This window comes from Acyrthosiphon pisum, chromosome A1 (assembly GCF_005508785.2).
Source record: "Acyrthosiphon pisum isolate AL4f chromosome A1, pea_aphid_22Mar2018_4r6ur, whole genome shotgun sequence".
NCBI lineage: Eukaryota > Metazoa > Arthropoda > Insecta > Hemiptera > Aphididae > Acyrthosiphon > Acyrthosiphon pisum.
The window spans coordinates 24,450,212-24,469,799 of record NC_042494.1 but is presented as its reverse complement, the minus strand read 5'-3'; the positions used below and the strand labels follow the sequence as shown (position 1 = coordinate 24,469,799).

The 19,588-nt window shown below is 30.0% G+C and overlaps 1 long non-coding RNA gene across 1 annotated transcript; it reads left to right on the top strand.

The window, feature by feature from the left end:
• Positions 1-2,505: 2,505 nt before the first annotated feature.
• On the top strand, positions 2,506-11,176 carry LOC115033685. The gene is made up of 3 exons (XR_003838976.1): positions 2,506-2,656; positions 8,045-8,135; positions 11,015-11,176. It is a non-coding gene; the product is annotated as an uncharacterized LOC115033685 (long non-coding RNA).
• Positions 11,177-19,588: the final 8,412 nt, after the last annotated feature.

Here is a 19,588-nt window from a genome sequence, read left to right as displayed (position 1 = left end):
ACATAATATTCATAACATAATAACATAGCCACTCGCAGGTCCATACCATATACCTCAGACTCGACATAGCATTGAAATAATGCCAATACCTAGTATTAAGCAAGTAGGTATCTATATAAACTACTTAATAAGGCACACGTCGGTCGTACTTTGTTATTTAATGAACTGTTCGACAAATAAGAATATTATGATTTTATAATAAATTAACAGGTATTATATTATAGTGATAGCTGTAGTTATCCTAGCAGAGCAATGCAAATATTTGTATAAGTCATATTGTTTATTCTACTTCACAACGGTACAACTGTAGCCTAAAATTTGAAATTTTATATATTTTAAACATTTTTAAAATAACAAATTAATAATATAATATACGACATGGTCGTGGTCCATATGCGTTTCGTCACCTCCGTGACGAAATATACGGTTATTTCAGTCGGCGGGTATAGGTATCGAACTTATCGTAGTATAGAAATTTCACAATATTATTATTTTAAACGTGTCGATAAATGAAAATAATAATATAACGGTCCATCCGGTTTAGGGGCCACGGTCCTAAGTCCATTAAGCCGACCGTTTCGCCGGGGTGTTACCTACTGCAACGCGGACGACATCGATGTATAATGAAATACGGCGGTGGCGCGGGCAAGAGGAGGGCCGAAATCAATTCCACGCGCGTAGACGATTGGAATCGGTTTTTTTTTTCATTTCGATCCCGGATCGTGGTGGTCCAAGAGCAAAAAATAAAAAAAAAATACGAAATCCCCGGAAAAAGCTACCAGCCGGTCTATATGCCTCTATAATATATCACTCGGCTATGGCGGCGGCGAGGAGGAATATAATATATAGACGTTTCGTGTAAATCGTCTGGCGACCGGAGGTCTTCATGGCTTGACAATAATATAATATAACATTATACCGTGCAATGTGTGTAATTGTAAATACTATATTATTTACCTTGCGAGTTCAATCTCAATAGGAATCGATGGCTTCATTATTATATTTTACTCACACTTGCAACGAGGTGTAGCGGAAGTTTTTTTCCAGAAGTCCATATTTTGTTTTACCGCAGGTACCGCTGATAGTTTTTAATCGAAAATATCGTCACCACGTCATTTTTTTGTATTATTATTAATAAATTATCATGTCGGTAGATCGACTGTAGAAAAAGTGCATGACGCGTAGGTAATGAAATAAACCGTTTTAATACATTCCAAAGAGAAAACTCAATAATAGTTGTCAGGTTTACATAACGCTGACACAATAAGACAGAAACTTCGAAGGTTTGAAAAAACACTAATAAATTGAAAATTGCGCAGAGAAAAATTATTTTAGAAACAAAATGTTACTATTTTGATTTTTTTCCATGTTAGGGCTGTTTATCATTCAAACTATGTAATTACAAAAAATATAAACGAAACACGGAAAGCATACTAACTAAAGAAAATATAATTTTTTACCGTTATATTTGGGATACCTATACGAAAGATAATAACTGGATTTACTTATTTGCATATTATTTAATATATTATGCGCTTAAAGGTGGTAGATATTTTTTGGAACAAAGTTCCTTATTGTAAACTTCAATTATGAAGTAAAAATATGTATAATTTCTCAGTACAATGGAATATATACAAAAAAAAAATATATGTACATAATATATAATATATTATATAAGAGCTTTTTCTCATTAATTGTATACACCTATAAAGTCATAGCGAAAAGTGTCTACGTAAACTTCACCAGTGTTAGCTCTGTCAAATGTGAGTTTTTATTTTTTTTCCCCGCCAATATTCATAGCGTGTAATGATATACTACCTAATCATTTTGTGGCTAAAGTTTAAATTTGTGTGTCACTCGTGTACTGCAGCTGTACCTACTACAAAAAAACATTTCGAAAGATTATTTTTCCGACGAACGTGTGATGAGTGAGTGTGAGTGTGAATTTAGAAAGTGGTCGTGGCCTGCACATAACACGCGACGATGATGTGAAAATAAAAATAATAACAATATTAATATAGTTGCGGGGGCGGGTTATAGGTCCGGGTGGAAAAAGCACGGCGGTGACGGAGAAACCCGAGCGCGTACGACCAAGACGGCGAGGACACCGACGAGACCGTCGCGACCGTTTTTCGGGGGTGTGCGCTATATAGCGCGCGCGCGCACCACCGGCCACCGCCGCCGCCGCCGTACGCTACTATTACTACGTCCACCGTAACCTTCCACAGCGATAGCGTACGATATACTATTATGCTGCATCTCACCTACCCTCCACCAACCACTACGCTGGAGCTCATGGCACCACCGTCGAGCGGGAAAAACGGTCGGCCTTTTCGCGCGCTCCGCCGCCGCACAAGGGTGGTTTTCGGGTGACGGGGTGGAGAACCAGTGCGCCCAAGCTCGTCCCCCCCTCGTCCCCTATCTAAACTAACCCCGGCCACACGGCTATATACGCGCCACCACGGACGCACCCCCCTCCCCCAGCCACACGATCACGACCACGGTGTCGAGCAGCTGCTGTCGAGCGCGCGATAGTGTGTCTCTCCAGCTCGCGGCACGCGGTCTCTTTCCGGTCACCGGTAGCACCGGTCGTCACATCGTCTGGTGAGCGTAGTGTTGAGAGAAGTTAACCTCTGCGTGGACACACGCTCACAAGGTAAGTGATACGTAGTAATAAGGTTTTTTTTTTTTTTAAACAGCCATAATACATTGTAGTTATATTGTTATGGTATTTTAACGTCTCGTGACATACAGTCATTGTTATTGTTGCTGTGGATGTTGTTGCTGTTGTTGTCGTTATTGGTGTTTTCATCACACGGACAAAGATAATTACTACCTGAGAGCTTTATTAATGAACCTTCACATAGGCACAAGGCACAGAGATCCGGGTGTTTTTTTTAAGGCTCAAATTCTAAAACTTTTACATTTTGATCGTCTAAAATACAGAACATTCATCTAACTAAAAAAATATTGATTGTATACGAGAATGATTTTATATACATCGTACATATACTTAATATAATATAGGTTGTTTCGTAAAAAACCTATATTTCATTTCGAAAATAATAAAAACAAAATATCTGTCACTTAGGCCTGTCTTATAGCATATTCTAGAAACATCCACCTTGGCAAACTTGAAATATTTTCCAGATTTCTTTTTCTTTTATCACAATTATACATATTATTCAAAACTAACATTGTGTGACGTGCACATACACGGCCGCTGTTGAAGACTAATTGGATAAAATACACATGAGTACATGACCGTGTAATTCAATTAACATTAAAAATAAACAATTGAAATTTAAGAGTTAAGATATTATACTCTGAAACCATTGTGTAACAGACACACTTGAGAAATTAAAATGTACAAACTTTGTATAGAAATGTCTGCACTCGGCTATGAAATATACTACTGCAGGTGGAAAATTTTAAACGTCAGTTATAACTATCCGTACACATTATTCCACAGTTTAATAAATATAATTATTATTTGAATTTTTGGAATATGATTTACTCAATCAATAGTTTTTATCTTATATTTTACTTTTACAGATATTCGCGCATATACTTAAAATACGCAAATGAATTAATATTCAATAACGTCATGATCGTAATAATGTAACACTCTTTAATACTTGTACCATCTATTAAGTCCGAATTAATTTTGTACTCATTATTATAGTAACTGTTATCATAAATTAGGGCATATATAGGTTAAGGACCTATATAAAAAAAGTTTTTTTTTACATAAATTCAGTAGGTATAATTCTATAAAAAAATAAATATCAAGTAGTTGTAATAAAAACGTGATTTGTTTGTACTCACGCTCATCGGCCATTTTCATTCTTTAAAAAGAATAGTTAAAATGTTGTTTGTTTAAACTTTTCACAAGTACGTGATCAGCGTGTGCATATTATATTCCGTGGAAAATTGATCACAACAAATTTCTAAATAATAATACATTAGGTATAATTTAATTTCCATTTAACGTACAACATTATAATATATTATGCAGGAAAATAATTAGGATGTAGCTTTCTCCACAAAAATAGAAATATCAGACCCCGTAAGTTGTTTTAAAAATATTTTGTTATTATTTTGTTGAAAAGAAATTATTGTCATGTATCATTATTATTTTTCAGTTTTTACTGTTATCATTTAAAGTTTAAACAGTAGATATTTATTTATTTTTTATAATTTCCAAAATTAGTTATAAGAAATGTTTTTGGTACCTACGATTAGTTTTAAATTTTAGCGTGTCTATTTAAATTATTGTAAGTAGTAATTTGTATGTACCTACAGTGTAATTTTTGATATTCATATTATAATACACATTATATTATATACACTACTCACTTGAGTATTTTAATTTTTGAGTATAGGAGTACTTCTAAAATTCTACGAATACTTGGGTGAAACAAGTTATGGCAAATAGTTTTTGACAAAATGGACAATACGTTGTAAAAATAATTCAGTAAATTTGTTTAAGAAATAAAATACGTTTTAATACAAAGTTTGATGACAAAGTTGAGCTTTTGCTTACTTTATTACTCGTTTACATACAGTATTTATTTTTGTAAAATAATCTTGGATTTATCTTACTATGGTATGTTATAAAAACATTTTAATGATAGTATATTTTTGTTGTATAACTCAATCGATACTGTTTTATTTTTTAAATGAGTTTACATTAAGTATATTAAATTACATATTTCTTTTTTCAAATGCAACAAATTATGAACTTTTACTTGTATTATTACATTTTTCAGAGACCATGCTATAAAAACAAACTATTTAAGTTACTACAAATATAATTTCATACAATTTAAAATTAAATTGGTATTCAATTTTTTGGTACGGGCAACTATTGGGCCAGTGTCCAACGGATTGTAAAACACACATGTCCTGTGGCACTTGCACACATGATAAAAATCGTACGTGTTTGTAAATTATTCACACATCCATATATTATATAAAAGAACGCTGTACAATGTGCCGTAGGTAGGTAGATAGGTACTCGATGTCGAACAATATCCACAAGAGGTATTATAAAGCAAGTATACTCAGCAATGGTTAAGTTGTACAAGTACCATGTAAGTATATTATGTATAATGTATAAATTGCTGTTTTATCACTATTCGTAAAAATGCATTTAATTGTACTTAAACGGCACTCAAATTCAACCCCCTTCGAAGAGTTAACTTGATATGCAGTTCCAGTGAATTTGTTTAGGCAGTGGTCTTTATTTTTCTAGGAATTTAATTAAAAACCTAATTTACACACACACACACACACACACACACACACACACACACACACACACACACACACACACACACACACACACACACACACACACACACACACACACACCCAAACACAGGCATGCACTATGTAGACTGCAAAATCTTCATAGATGTGATTAAGATGAAATGGACTTTTTCACATTTTCTACGTAGATGTTCCACTTTAACCTCTGGTGGTTAATGGGTATCACGTGTTCACTATTTATATATTATACCTATAAATATTTATACAAACATCACAGACAACACAAGTTCAACTTACAAAGTGACTATATAAGATTTGAGCAATTGATTTAATCAAAATATACGGAAAAAATTGCGAGAACCTGGAAGATTATTTATGGAAATACTTAAGTAAGTTTTCGCGGTTCGCTTGTAATTTATTACACACGCTTCGTACGATTAAAAACCAACAGAACCCTTCAACTTTAAAAGTTTTATTATTTTCTTAGGTATTATAATAATAACACGTTTATTAGAATATTTCAAAGTTTAAACTGTTGTAATTACAGCCAAAAAATAAGTTCAAAATATTTTCTGTAGCTTTATATTATGTGGTTGGATATGTAAAATGATTGGTTTTTATAAGTGAGACGTATAATAAACATCAGAAATTGTACCTATCTATCTAGCACTAGAAATCAAAAAATACTAATTAGTATTTCAATATTTTAGTAGCATTAGATAAGATAATGTTTAATTAGTCTGGAGCGTTTGTTTTTCCTGGACAAAATTACAAAATGTTTATAGAAAGTGTGCCACAACTTTTGGCAGCTTATCAGGAACCGAAATGTGGGGTGCCACTACAGACAGCCTGATACGGAAAGCTGCCTACCTCCTCTTCTTTTGGTTTGCGTTTTCCATGCCCCACTTATTTGGTTTAAAATTATCTTTTCGTCTTAGATGTTGATAAAATAACTATTTTTGTGAATCTTACGAAGGGTTTTGTTAAAATATATTTTGTTTTCTAAAATGTTAACAATGCACACTGAATGTCTTTAGGCCAAAATGTGACTTATCTACTAAGGATTTAATTATTGTCATCTGTAATAATAATTATAACAGGTAATCAGATCACAGAAATTTCTTTTTCAAATATTATTTTACTTTGTACAAATATATCTTTTTTAAATCACCACGAAATGTGTTTTCAATATTTTTAAGAGTTAGACTAGGTAGCTCTCAATGTCAAAAATTGTAAGTCCACAAAAACTAAAAGTCTTTAATTTTTTATTTGATTATTTTTTTTTTCACATATTTTATTAATAATATGTACGCATACATACGAGCATACATTCATACACACACCTATACACACAACATCACAACATACATAAACATAGACAAATACATAAAATATGTATAATACGTGTACGTATAATATACGTCGTAGGTATTATATATTATACGTCATATATTATATGCGTGAAATTCAGACTATGATCAGTTTATTACAAAGTTCGGGTATTATATTAAATATTGATGCGTTTACACGAAACAAAAATATAGGTAATTGTGCATGTCACTATTAAATGTTTTCATTTATATTAATTTCACCTAAAATCTGTAAGTTAAAAAATTAATATACAATTCAATTTTAATAGTTTATTTTACCATTCAGAGTTATAAGAAAAAGTGTGGCGAAAGAAATGTATATAAACTCATAACTGATAAAGGTTTTCTTGGTACTTTAAAAAAAAAAAAAACTTATAACTGAACTGAGTTAATAATTTGTTCTATCTCACAAAACTTACTGCAGTTGGAAAAGTAACTTTCTACCCGGACTGATATCTAACGTTTTAATGTCGTGAAATCTAATCGTTGTAAAAATACTAAATTATTTAACGAAGTTGACTTCTTTCTATAATTGGATGTATTTAATAGCCATTTATAACTAGCCATGTAAATATTATTTAATTTTTTTTTAAGGGGTTTACCCTCCATCCAATACATGAATTCTATAAGTTCTGATTCTATCTGATGATCAGACTCTGATCATAAAAATATTATAGGTACTATAATATATTAGAAACATATAATGATTGACATAAATAATAAAATCAACTTAACCCCACACAACTCAAAAACATTTTCTAGATATATGAAATACTAATTTCAAATGTGTTACATTCTAATATATTTATTTTATTATCCACTTGGCACTTACCATCATTTAAAAGTTTTTGAAATTTCATTAATGAAAAACAATCCTACTCCTTCATTCCTTCCTAATTAAATCAAATAATATAATTTTGTGAAAAAGTGTTTTATGTACTTTTCGTTCAACAGTTGTATATTTAATTTTAAAAGTCTAAAAACCTGACTGTTAAGAAATTGTTCAGGGTATGAAAAAATATTTTTTACAATTTCCTGACTTCCGTAATTTTAAGTAAAAAATATATAATTAATTTTCAAATAAATGAAAAAAATAATCACCGTAAAACCAGTGCCTTCGGTCAATTTTAAAATTATAAATTATAAAAGTTACACCGCCTTTCTCCAAAATTATAGCGTCGCAATTACGTGATATTATGAACTAACTTTAGAGATATCTAATATGGACTCCGGATATAATGATTATAATAATATTATGTACATACACGTAAACACAGACCAATTTAATATAAATAATAATATACATGCATCATTGTCAATACCTAGGTTATAAACGTACTTAACTATAATTAAAGATATTAATGACATCATAAATGTTTCAAAATAAAAATATGTTTCAGCATTTATATCAACCATCAACACCATGGCGTCCACAAATACACCTCCCGAAATTCCACCGCGAAGACACAGCTCAACCATTTCACCAAACAAGTAAATATATAATTACTATAGCCAAAAAATAAGTTCAAAATATTTTCTGTGGCTTTATATTATGTGGTTGGATATGTAAAATGATTGGTTTTTATAAGTGAGACGTATAATAAACATCAGAAATTGTACCTATCTATCTAGCACTAGAAATCAAAAAATACTAATTAGTATTTCAATATTTTAGTAGCATTAGATAAGATAATGTTTAATTAGTCTGGAGCGTTTGTTTTTCCTTTAGAGATCATTTCACCAAACAAGTAAATATTACATATTATTATTTTTATTTATTTTGTTTTCAATACCTAGAATATTTAATTTAAAATAAAAAAAATAGTATATATAATATATATATCATATAATATAAAAATGAATCGCAGAATGTGTTGCTAAGCGCAATAATTATTCTACTGTACGTGTGTTGTGATTGAACTCCTCCTAAATGGTTAGACCAATTTGAATGAATTTTTTTGTATGCGTTTGCGTTTATTCATCTGATTTTAGTACGGTTAGGTTAGTTTAGGATTTTGTATTGATTGATTATATCAATCCACCATAGGTAGAATACGACAAACTTGGTATAACTTTGATACTTTAGAGTTAAACCATACACTAACGTATATACAGCACGGGGTCCGCGATCTACCGCGGGTAGATTGCCTATACCTGATAATTTACTGCTGCGAATCAGAATTTTTATTCCGGGCAACGGAAAAGTTAAGATTAATTTTGAAACCATACACCGAATATTAAATAACGAATTGAACAAAGTTTGAGTCACATATAGTTGGTACACTTAATGGGCAACGAAGTGCACGGGTTCAGCTAGTATTATATAAAAGTAGTGTTTGTATCATTCATCGATATTTTTAAAGAAACTTAAACAACACAGGTGCTATGATTTATTTTATACTTTAGTGTGATCTAAAACGTGGTTTTAAAGTACATTTCTGCACTGAGACATTTTTGTCGATTGTTTCAAATTTTGTTTCGAAAAAAAAAACATTTTTTAATAATTTTCGATCCAACGGCCCAACCCAATCGAATAATTATTATAACATTCGAAGTATTAATAAAATAATGAAACAAACGGAATATTTAAAATGTGATAAATAATTTTTTTTAATTAGGTATACCTATAGTTAAATACGTCATACTGCAGACGAAGTATACATTTTATTCGAATAATTTTATTGACAGAATTTATAACTTAAAATATTGACAAATAGATTATGTTTTAAAACATTAAATTATAAGTTAGATTTGTTTTTCTTAGTGAATTTAGTTGTGATTAGCTCGATACTCAGAAACTACTTATAACAGAAATTGAAGTTTATCCTCAACATTAGTGATTTTTCTATTTAGCTCTTCGGTCAATGCAAGTCCTCTATCTGTCATGTCATTGGTAACTCATAGATTCTTAAAAACTTTTTCTTTAACTTTTAGACTTATTTCAACTTACAACATATGTTTCCCTTGAGTCCATCTACCAAAAAGTATTTGAAAATTATCATCATATTTCTTCTAAATTATGAAGCTGCACATTTTTCGATGATGTAGGTTTATTTTTGGTCGTATACTGTGAACTTCTGGATAATAGTAATTAATCATTGCGTGAACTACCTTATATACATTGTTGTTACTGAGACATTTTGGTCAAACAAACATAGACCAATTAACTGTCAGTTAACAGAAGTATCCCATTATTTCCTTTACTGTAACAGGCTGTAATATCTGGACTATTATAGTTTATTAAGGTCTTTATTAACTGCATGTTTGCATGTCATTTTCGACGGCATATATTTTAGAGGTGCAGGCTGTGAACCAATTATTTCTTATAACAGACAGTCACAATAAAACCACAGGTTTTTTAATCCCCTTTTTCTCTTTAGTATTCAAATGCAATTCCTCAGTAAACATAAATATATTCAAACAGTAAATTACCTTTAAACTTCAATGAAAGCATGACTACAAGTAGTAGCACCTAGAGTTATAATTCTGATTTCTCTGGTTTGTTCTTTACCTAGAAATATAACTGATAATTTCCACAACACCCAATAATCATAGCTTACTTGTTTTGCTTGAGCATTTCTTGACAAAAATAAACCAAGTCATATCTTTGTTTGTTTGGAATCCTGAGAATAACAGGCTGGGTTGCCCGTGATTTATGCTGACTGATCAATATTTGACCAACGAGACTTAAAACGATCAAAACGTCAGTATCAGGCCTAGATTTATCTTTAAGTAATGCTGCTCTAACTATATTATAATGTATATACATATACAATATACATTATATTACATATATTTTTGTGTGTGTGTGTGTGTGTGTGTGTGTGTGTGTTGTTTTTTTGGATTTTACGTATTTTTTTACTTTATTTTAACAATTTAGAGAAACATTTCTAGTTAATAATTATTTGTCATTATTATATTTTTATATTTTTCAACAATCAAATAATTTAATTTTATATGTGTTATTAAAACAACATTTTTAATTGTTTTTTGGATTAAACTCGGTTTTAAAATAAATTTAAATTATTATCACGTATGTTTATAAATTGTAATTTTTGAACTAATATATCATTTTATTAACTTTAATAGTTTTATAAGCGTTGTTTAAGTATGTAAGTCATTAACATATAAAATGTTTAGGGAATTTGTATAGGTTTTTTAGGGCATCAACAGCTAGGAATTAGTTATTACTTATTAGTTATTATCACTTATCATAAACTTTATTATCAACTTCCTGTTTATTTAACTTAACCTATAATTTATTACAAGTCCGTGTTATTAAATAGTTTTTTAATTTGTGCTTATCCAAAAATATGTTTATTTTTACTACAAAAATAAATTAAGTACCTACTTAAATTTGTTAATTTTAGGATTATTAATCAAAGTTCTGCTGCAGAGTCAAAATCTCCTTCCTTTCTATCACGGAGACATTCATCTTGTATTGACGATAACATGGATAGTGATACCGAAACCGTAAGTAGTGTAGTTATAATATTATAATTTATTCCGGCTATACAGTTTGCAAAATATATTTTATTTTTTTTTTTTTTGTATGTTACGCATATTTATAATTATGATCATAATACAATACTTTGTATACTTCGAAGTATACAAATATTAATTATACAATACTTAGTATATAAATTTACTGTTAGAAATATCCAAGATACCTACAATATCTTACATTAATTTATATTTCATATTAAAAAGGAAAAATACCAAATATGCTGATATACGCATTATTAGTGTAACCTTTACATTGGCCACGTTTCCTGACTACAATTCTGTGCTAAATTATTACATTTTACAAGTGTCAAAGTGTTCCTTACCAGGAATAATATTTATATACTATTTTATTATAAAAAATCTCAAGTTTTTTCAATAAAGCGAATCTCCGAAGAAGGTATTTGTTATTTACTGATTAATGCTCTTGTGAAAATTAATGGACTCTTCGTGAGACTTCATTTTCGTCTATCGTTTGATGACAATGCCGCTACTTTCACTAATTTAAATTTAAATTTATATTTATATATATATTGAATTCACCGATAAGCATAATAATATTCATGTCGGCTGAGTATTTTTTTCTTATGGTTGTCCGAATTATTTCAATTTATTGATAAGTTCTCGTTGTTTGTAGATACGCTTAAATGTAACGCCGTAATAGTTGACGAATTTACAACTAGCACATAATTACGCAGTTATCTATCGTTTATTAATAATTATTACTCACACGCAGAAAATAAGATAGTATATATTGTATTCTTCTACTTAGATCTTAATTCACACTAACGTAGTTTTTGTTCGAATTAATGCACATAGTGCCGATAAGGAAATCCAAGATCATTGCCGATATTATCTACATTTTTTTTTTTTGGTACGACTTCAAAATATCGTTTTATAGTTTGCACAGTTTTTTTCTCTTTTCATCATCAATGCGATACGACGTGGCTTTGTTTTTACCGGCACTATTTTTTTTTTACAGTTTCGAGTCTAAATGACACCGCGTTGTCTTTATGAGTTTATACATATATTATACGGTACAAATGTTCAATTTAGTGTATTTTTGTACCATAATATATAAAGATAATACTATGCTCTATCGGCAGATGCATAATATTTTTTATTCCCGTTTAACTCCAACGGCGTGGTCTTTAAAAGTTATCACACCAGCCGTCGCGAACCGTACGCCACTGATCTTTTATTACTTGTTTCGTTTTTTTTTCTCAAAAGAATCATTTGTTCTATTCCATATTATATTCAAAATAAAAAAATATATAATATAACGAGGGTACTATACGGTAATTATTTCATCCAACTTGTATCGCATAATTTATGACCATTATATTATTACGTTATGCCTTGCATAACTTTACTTCTACTGGGTTTCGACCGAATAAAATTAGTAAGCCCGTTTATAGTATTATAGTTAAAGGTAGTAGTGCACATTCCGATTTATAACTACAATTTATGTTACCATAGAACTGCTTATTCAAAGTTTTCCTCGATGGAAAATCTGGTTTAAGAAGTATTATCATGGTTATGGTGGGGGCTGTTTAAAAGTGATTAAACCATTAAATTTGTATATTAATTGTTTGTCATCATATAATAAATAATATATTTTATGTATGGGATATAAGCAGTTATAGTTAAATACCTATAGATCAATGTAACATTATGCACAATAACAAAAGTAGCTGCAAATATTAAAAACAAGAAGTTTATATATAGCTGAATAATTACACAGATTATAACAATGAAAAATAATATTATATAAGGCGTTTTTAATTGGCTAAGGAAGAATTGTAAAACAAAATACAGTAGTGAGAATAATTGAATAATTTATTTTAGGTCTGAAAGGAATTTTGATGATGCTAATTCAATGTTCGGTTTTAGTGGTAAGTTATTCGGGTTAAAATCAGAAATAACATAAGCACATGACGGATCGGCCTGATGCAGAGTATCGAGGATGAATCTTTCCTTAAAATTAAGTTTTTGTGGTTGTTGAAATGATTATTTTCCTGGTACTTTCAGAAGATTTATTTAAATGTTGGTTATTCCTTATATATTTGTATGTGTGAAACTTGTCACATGAGATATATTTGGTAGAGAGCTTTAGTACAATTTTCCAATAGGTGATTTTTGTCACGTTTGATAGCATTTCAGAATTTTTGAGTGTGTCCATATATTGCGATGGGCAATGATGGTTTTTATCGGTTTTTTAAATTGTAACGTTATAGCATTCAATAACGAAGTGATATTGTGAATATCAATATTGTTTTTTTGAGATACGGGGTCCAAAAATAATAATGTAAGAGAGAGGTTATTTTTGTTTACATTGTAGGTGGACGTGCTTCACTGAAAGATGTCTTTGGACAAACCATCGGAAATATCGGTACTTAGAGTAGAATAATGGATGTTTTTGATCGCCAATCCTTTTAAATTTGTTTAAATAAATTATTATTTGTTTGTGATAATAGTACCTGATTAAGACTTGATATTTTTTGGTTAGCACGAATCATAATATCCTCAGGTAAACAATTTTTCATCTTCTTTTTTTATTTAAAAGCAGAAAACATCATACTCACTGTCGCAGTATTTATATTTCTTTATTTAGTGAACACTTTGCAAAACAAAGAATCTGAAAATACTTTGATGTTTAAATAACATATAGGTACCTACTACCTATACCTACGTATAAATTCAAATCTAGTGGTTTCAATTTCCATTTCAGATGATATAATATATTACAGTGTACCTTCGTAATATTTACGGAGCTGCTCAAAGACATCGAGTCATGTCAGTGAGCACGTATCATGTTATTATTAAACGAAATGAATGATCGACTTGGAAATAGATCCAATAGATATTTGACTTGTATTTTTCAGTAAGCATTATATAATATTATTCTACGGTTCACGCACCCCGCAGTGTGACATCTCCTGTATTACATTATGATATGACCCAAAACTGTATTACGACTGCAGCCGAATAGAATAACGTCGTAATTCTATCGGTGCGTACAAACACTCGTCCGGCTGTGCAGTGTATGACGATGTGAAATGAATAATAGCACATAATACTTTGATAATATATAATATTATTATCTACATAATGTTTGTACAGCTATAGTCGCGTATGTGCTATTCAATCGACAATGATTTCCGATAACCAACCATGGTCTGCAGCACGACTGGTATACCACTATAGTATTATGTGCACTTACCACTACGGAATTAACCTAACCGCCGATAAACTCGTATAACACGCTCTCTCCAAGGAGAGACTTTTTGACAGACTTTCGATGATTTACGCGGTTGCACAACACCGGTCGCGGCGGTCAGTCGGGTAGATCTTCCGCAGTAGATCTTTGGGTCAGTTTCTATCCCCCCCCCCCGTGCATGTACCATCTGAACCTGCAGTTTATCGCCAGCGGTAAGTTGTATACCTATATCTGATGCTATAGTATATTCGAAGACGTCATTTCCGACGAGACGTCGGACAAAATTGCACCGTTTCCGACGAGTTTAGAAGTACGTAATTCACTCGTGTCCCCATTTTCGACGAATACGACATAATATTATATTATTATTCAGGATCTCTATAGGTATGATATTATTATTGAGTGAAAATATTTTCAATTTTTATTTTTCTAAGTATATTTTAAAATAGCATATATAGCAAATTATACATATTTTTCGTACGCCACGATGACTAAGAAAAATATATAATCGTCACTTGTTTCACACGATTCCGTTTTAATAAACTATAGGTACAGGAAAAATCATATAAATTATTACATACTGTTATTACTCGTTATTATTAAAGTATTCGTGTACGAACAATGAGTAAATTACGTAGATTATGTTTTAATATGTTATAATATTATGTATGTAAGCATACTTCTTAAACCCTGTCATCAAACCATCACAAACTTCACTCCGTTACACGAATTCTATAACCTAATAATACATGCACGTGCACTATAAATTATATATTACTATAGTGTGATATCGACTAAACTACATAATTCTGAAAATACCAATAGTTTAATATGAATAATTATCCAAACACCTATTCAGGACGTCGTGCAGATGTAACGTGTGGTGCTATAGCCTATAGAAATATACGCATATTGTTATGACCTAAAATATTCGTCATATTAAAATGTTAAGCCATTTACCTGCAAGGTAATAATATTATTATATAAAGTTGTATTCTTAAGTTAAGAATCCCTCATGACAAACATCATAGAACATATTCACATAACCAGTAACTACATAAGTATTATCCATGTACACTATCATCAATTTATTATATAAATTATATTCTAGATATATTTAGAATACCTATTTAGAATAATTATTGTGAGCTATTTATGCCACAAAACAATGTATAGGCCATTATATGGTACGTCGGTATTGACTAATAAGTTAATGAAAGCTATTAGCTAGTATAATGTTACAATAAGAAATACAATAATAATAATAATAATTATAGGAAATATGCAAATTAGTCTTAATACTAAGACCTAACCTACTATTTACTATTAGCAACATAGATTATTCATAACAATATAAACAATAAATATAATAAGAAAAAAATACCCTCAGAAATAAAGTCTGATACACATTCTATATACCATCCTATACCTATTCTTGTATTCTAAATCCAAAAGTGCATAATTTGAGATCAAATCAAACGGATTGGTTGTAATATGAACAATAAAATAAATATATTTATATAAATGTAAAAATATTTTCCTAATAATTACAAAAAGTAAATGTTTTTAACTTACTAGCAAATATAATCTTAATTTACACTAAATTATGATTTTACAGTCTTGGTGTTAGATTTTAGAACATTAACAATTAAAATTAAAATTTAACAAAAACTCTCGTTTAGACAATTTTGAATATTATTTAATTTTAAATAATCGCAAAATATCTATTTTCCGTCATACATGTTTTTCTCTTACCCTTATATTGTAAAACGAATAAAATATAAAATTAAAAAATAATATTATGATTAGACGGCGCTTTAGATAGGCAAATTAGCAGCACCCCTGTCGTGGGTCGTATGAGATTCTAGTAAAGTGATAAATGTATAGATTTTACAATAGTGTTTTTTTCCCACTGTTACCTTATTGATTAGTTTTTTTTTTTTTTGGTGCAACTCAAAAATGTATAAAATATGTTGATAAAAATGTTTCATTCGGTAAATAGAATGCATTTGAAGTTATAATGACATTAACAAAATTTGTCAAAATTATGAAATTATTTTGTAGATAGTAAAAAATTTAAAGATCTGAAATTTCCAGGGCTAATATTTTAAAATTAAAACAAATTTCCTTATAAATAGTTCATTCTGAATTACTAGATCCAAATAATTTAAAAATATATATAACCATAATTTGTTTTACAGACATTTTTAGATTAAATTTAGGCAAAATTATAAATTTAAACGATGAATAACGATATTCAATATTTTATTGTAATATCAATGAGAAATGAGTGTTATTCCTTACAAGACATGTTTTTTGATATAATACCACCGTATCAAGCTCCTTAAATATAATAGTAGATTAGTGAAAAAGTATTGAAATCAAGGTATTATACATAACTAAAATATGTACCTATACTATAATTTTCAAACTCTATGGAATGCGATAATTGGAAAAGCCGGCACCCACACCCTTAATACATAGGTATTAAGTTTCAGTGATCCAATCGAAACCTACTGTACAGCAGATCGGTACAACGGCATACCCACTAATTAAAAAAAAAAAATTGTTCTCGATTTTTTTTATAGAATTAAAAATGTTAACATCTATTTTTGATTGGATATTTGGCATTTCTCGAGTTCTTTCATCTGGCATCCTGTCCTCCCTCGCATAGAGTTGCGTGTTGTGCATATTAAATTATCGTGTGTTATGTGCCATTTCATTGGGTGGTGTAGTTTTATTAAAAATATACAATATTATATTATTATAAATGTAGACTTTACCTGCAGATTAGTAAGAGATCGACGTACCTATATGTATTATTGACTGTAATAAACATGGCTTAGAGTGTTTGAGGCAAGTATATGACTCTGCAAGTTGATATAATATATTATATAATATTATACAATATACCTTGCACGAGCCATGAATCAGAAATTAAAACGAGTATATATCGTGCATTTAGTGCAAACTGCAAATATTACAACAAGCCCCGGGCCTTACAATACTACGTAAACTATCGCATGATCGTTTGACGTCGAGTTCTGCGTACTTACCTTAATACAAATAAATAAATCACACGATATCAATCGAACTTACGTCGCATAATGATGATCAGCCACCGTGTAATGTTTTTTATTAAATACATATTTTTAATCAGAGCGTAGAAATCGTTCGTTAAAATCGACATATTATATTTTGTCAGGACTGCAGCGGGTGTAGACATTTCGAAGGAATAAAATAAAATTGTATACTAATATTATAATAAATACCAGTAGGTTCCTTAGTCATAACTACGAGACGCATATTGTGTTTAACCCCATCAGTGTGGTATAGAAATAACGTTGTGGACAGAACTGAAATAAAACGTACAATATTAATATATTATTTTATTACGTATATTCATGCATTTCACACGTGCAAGTCATATCGCCATTAATCGTGTTACGCGCGTGGAACAGAACGAAAAACAACTAAATCATATTAATAGTAATAATATGGTGATCGCGATGATTATGTGCCATTCTGATATTTCGTAAATAAATTAATATTCCATTAAAAGGGACACGCCATCCGACCGTCGAATGTATATACATAATATTTTCACCCCCGACAACCGTTTTTCTTTTCTTTTTTTTTTTTACATATTATACGTCTTTACCCTGCAGGCTAAATTATAAATGTATTATTTCCCTGGTTATGTTCAATATTTAAAATCCATAAAAAAAAGTTTATTTTTTCCTCGAAAACTGACTTAATCATTGACAGCAAGCCCGTTGGATTTGAAAAAAAATAAAAATAAAATAAAAATTTGGTATCGCGAATTTATTCGCCGGTAACAGACGGCTCTTATACGCGAACTGTTTCGGTATATAAGTTTTGTTGATATCAACCGACATAATAATATTGAACGTCAGTGTTATTCTGTGCTGGTCGCGTTGACTTTGATAGACGATAGAAAGAAAATAAAGCCAAACCACGTGAACAACACGTGCAGTTTTTCGGAATAACTCGATCGATCAATAATATTATACTTATAATATGTATTTCTTCGGGGAACAGCTGATGATGCATAAAAGATAGTTAGCCTTTTCACCTTTTACGGTTTAAGTCGTAGGACGGGACTTATAATGCGAACAACGCGTTATCCAAACGGCGACGTTTTCGAAATAAACGATCGTCCGTCGTATATAGTGTACCTGTAGCCATGTTATAAAATATTATATACATTTAAACATAATATTATTATAATATTCCGTACATGGCTGTGACGTAACCGGAGATCAAAATTTGATGTATTGGAAAAGAGTCGACCAAAACCGTATATGCACATAATATTATACTTATACATTTATATAAATATATACATAATAATATATTATAATATTACTGCGCAGATATGGGTGCGGATACGGTTGAGAAATATATATTAATTATGTGTGAATATTATCCTATACAATATGTGCGTATAGTAATAATAGTCTTACGTGCAACTTTTCCTATACTTACCTTGCGTAAATATATAGCTTGCCATCTCTTGCTCTCTCCCTGTTTCGTTCTCTTTCTCTCTAAGACTAACTCTCTTTTCGTACATATTACTATATACAAAAAATAGACACGAACGCTTGCAATCTTCCTAACTTGACCGTGTGCTAATGTCGACCGTATAATTTTGTAAGTCCCGGATGTCAGTACAGGATTTGTAACTATGTTGAAAGACCTTGTTGTCGGAAAATAAGACACGAGTTTGAAGTCCCTTTAAAAATAGGTACTTACCTTTCATAACTTTTCAAAGTTTCCAAAAATTATAAACTGTTTAATTGTTCATCAATTATCCAAATCTTATATTATAATCTCAGATGATTCTAACTTATATAGGTAAGTCGATATGCATAAAAACAAATGTTTATATTATTGCCATGTGTGAATACCAAATATTAAAATTAAATATTTTAATTTGTGATTACATTCCTAAATTATTTACTTCCAATAAATTTACAATTATTTTTTTATAATATTATAAATCATCTAATCAAAACTTGATACTCAGCCCATAATAAAAATAATAAATAATAATAATAATTATAATTATATTATATCATTGTAAAAAAAAAACCGGACAATTGAAAATATTGTGGAAAATTGTTTCTGGATTTTAAACAAAACATAATATTATCGGCAATGGTATATTAAGATAAAAATTTAAAAAAATAAGGCATAC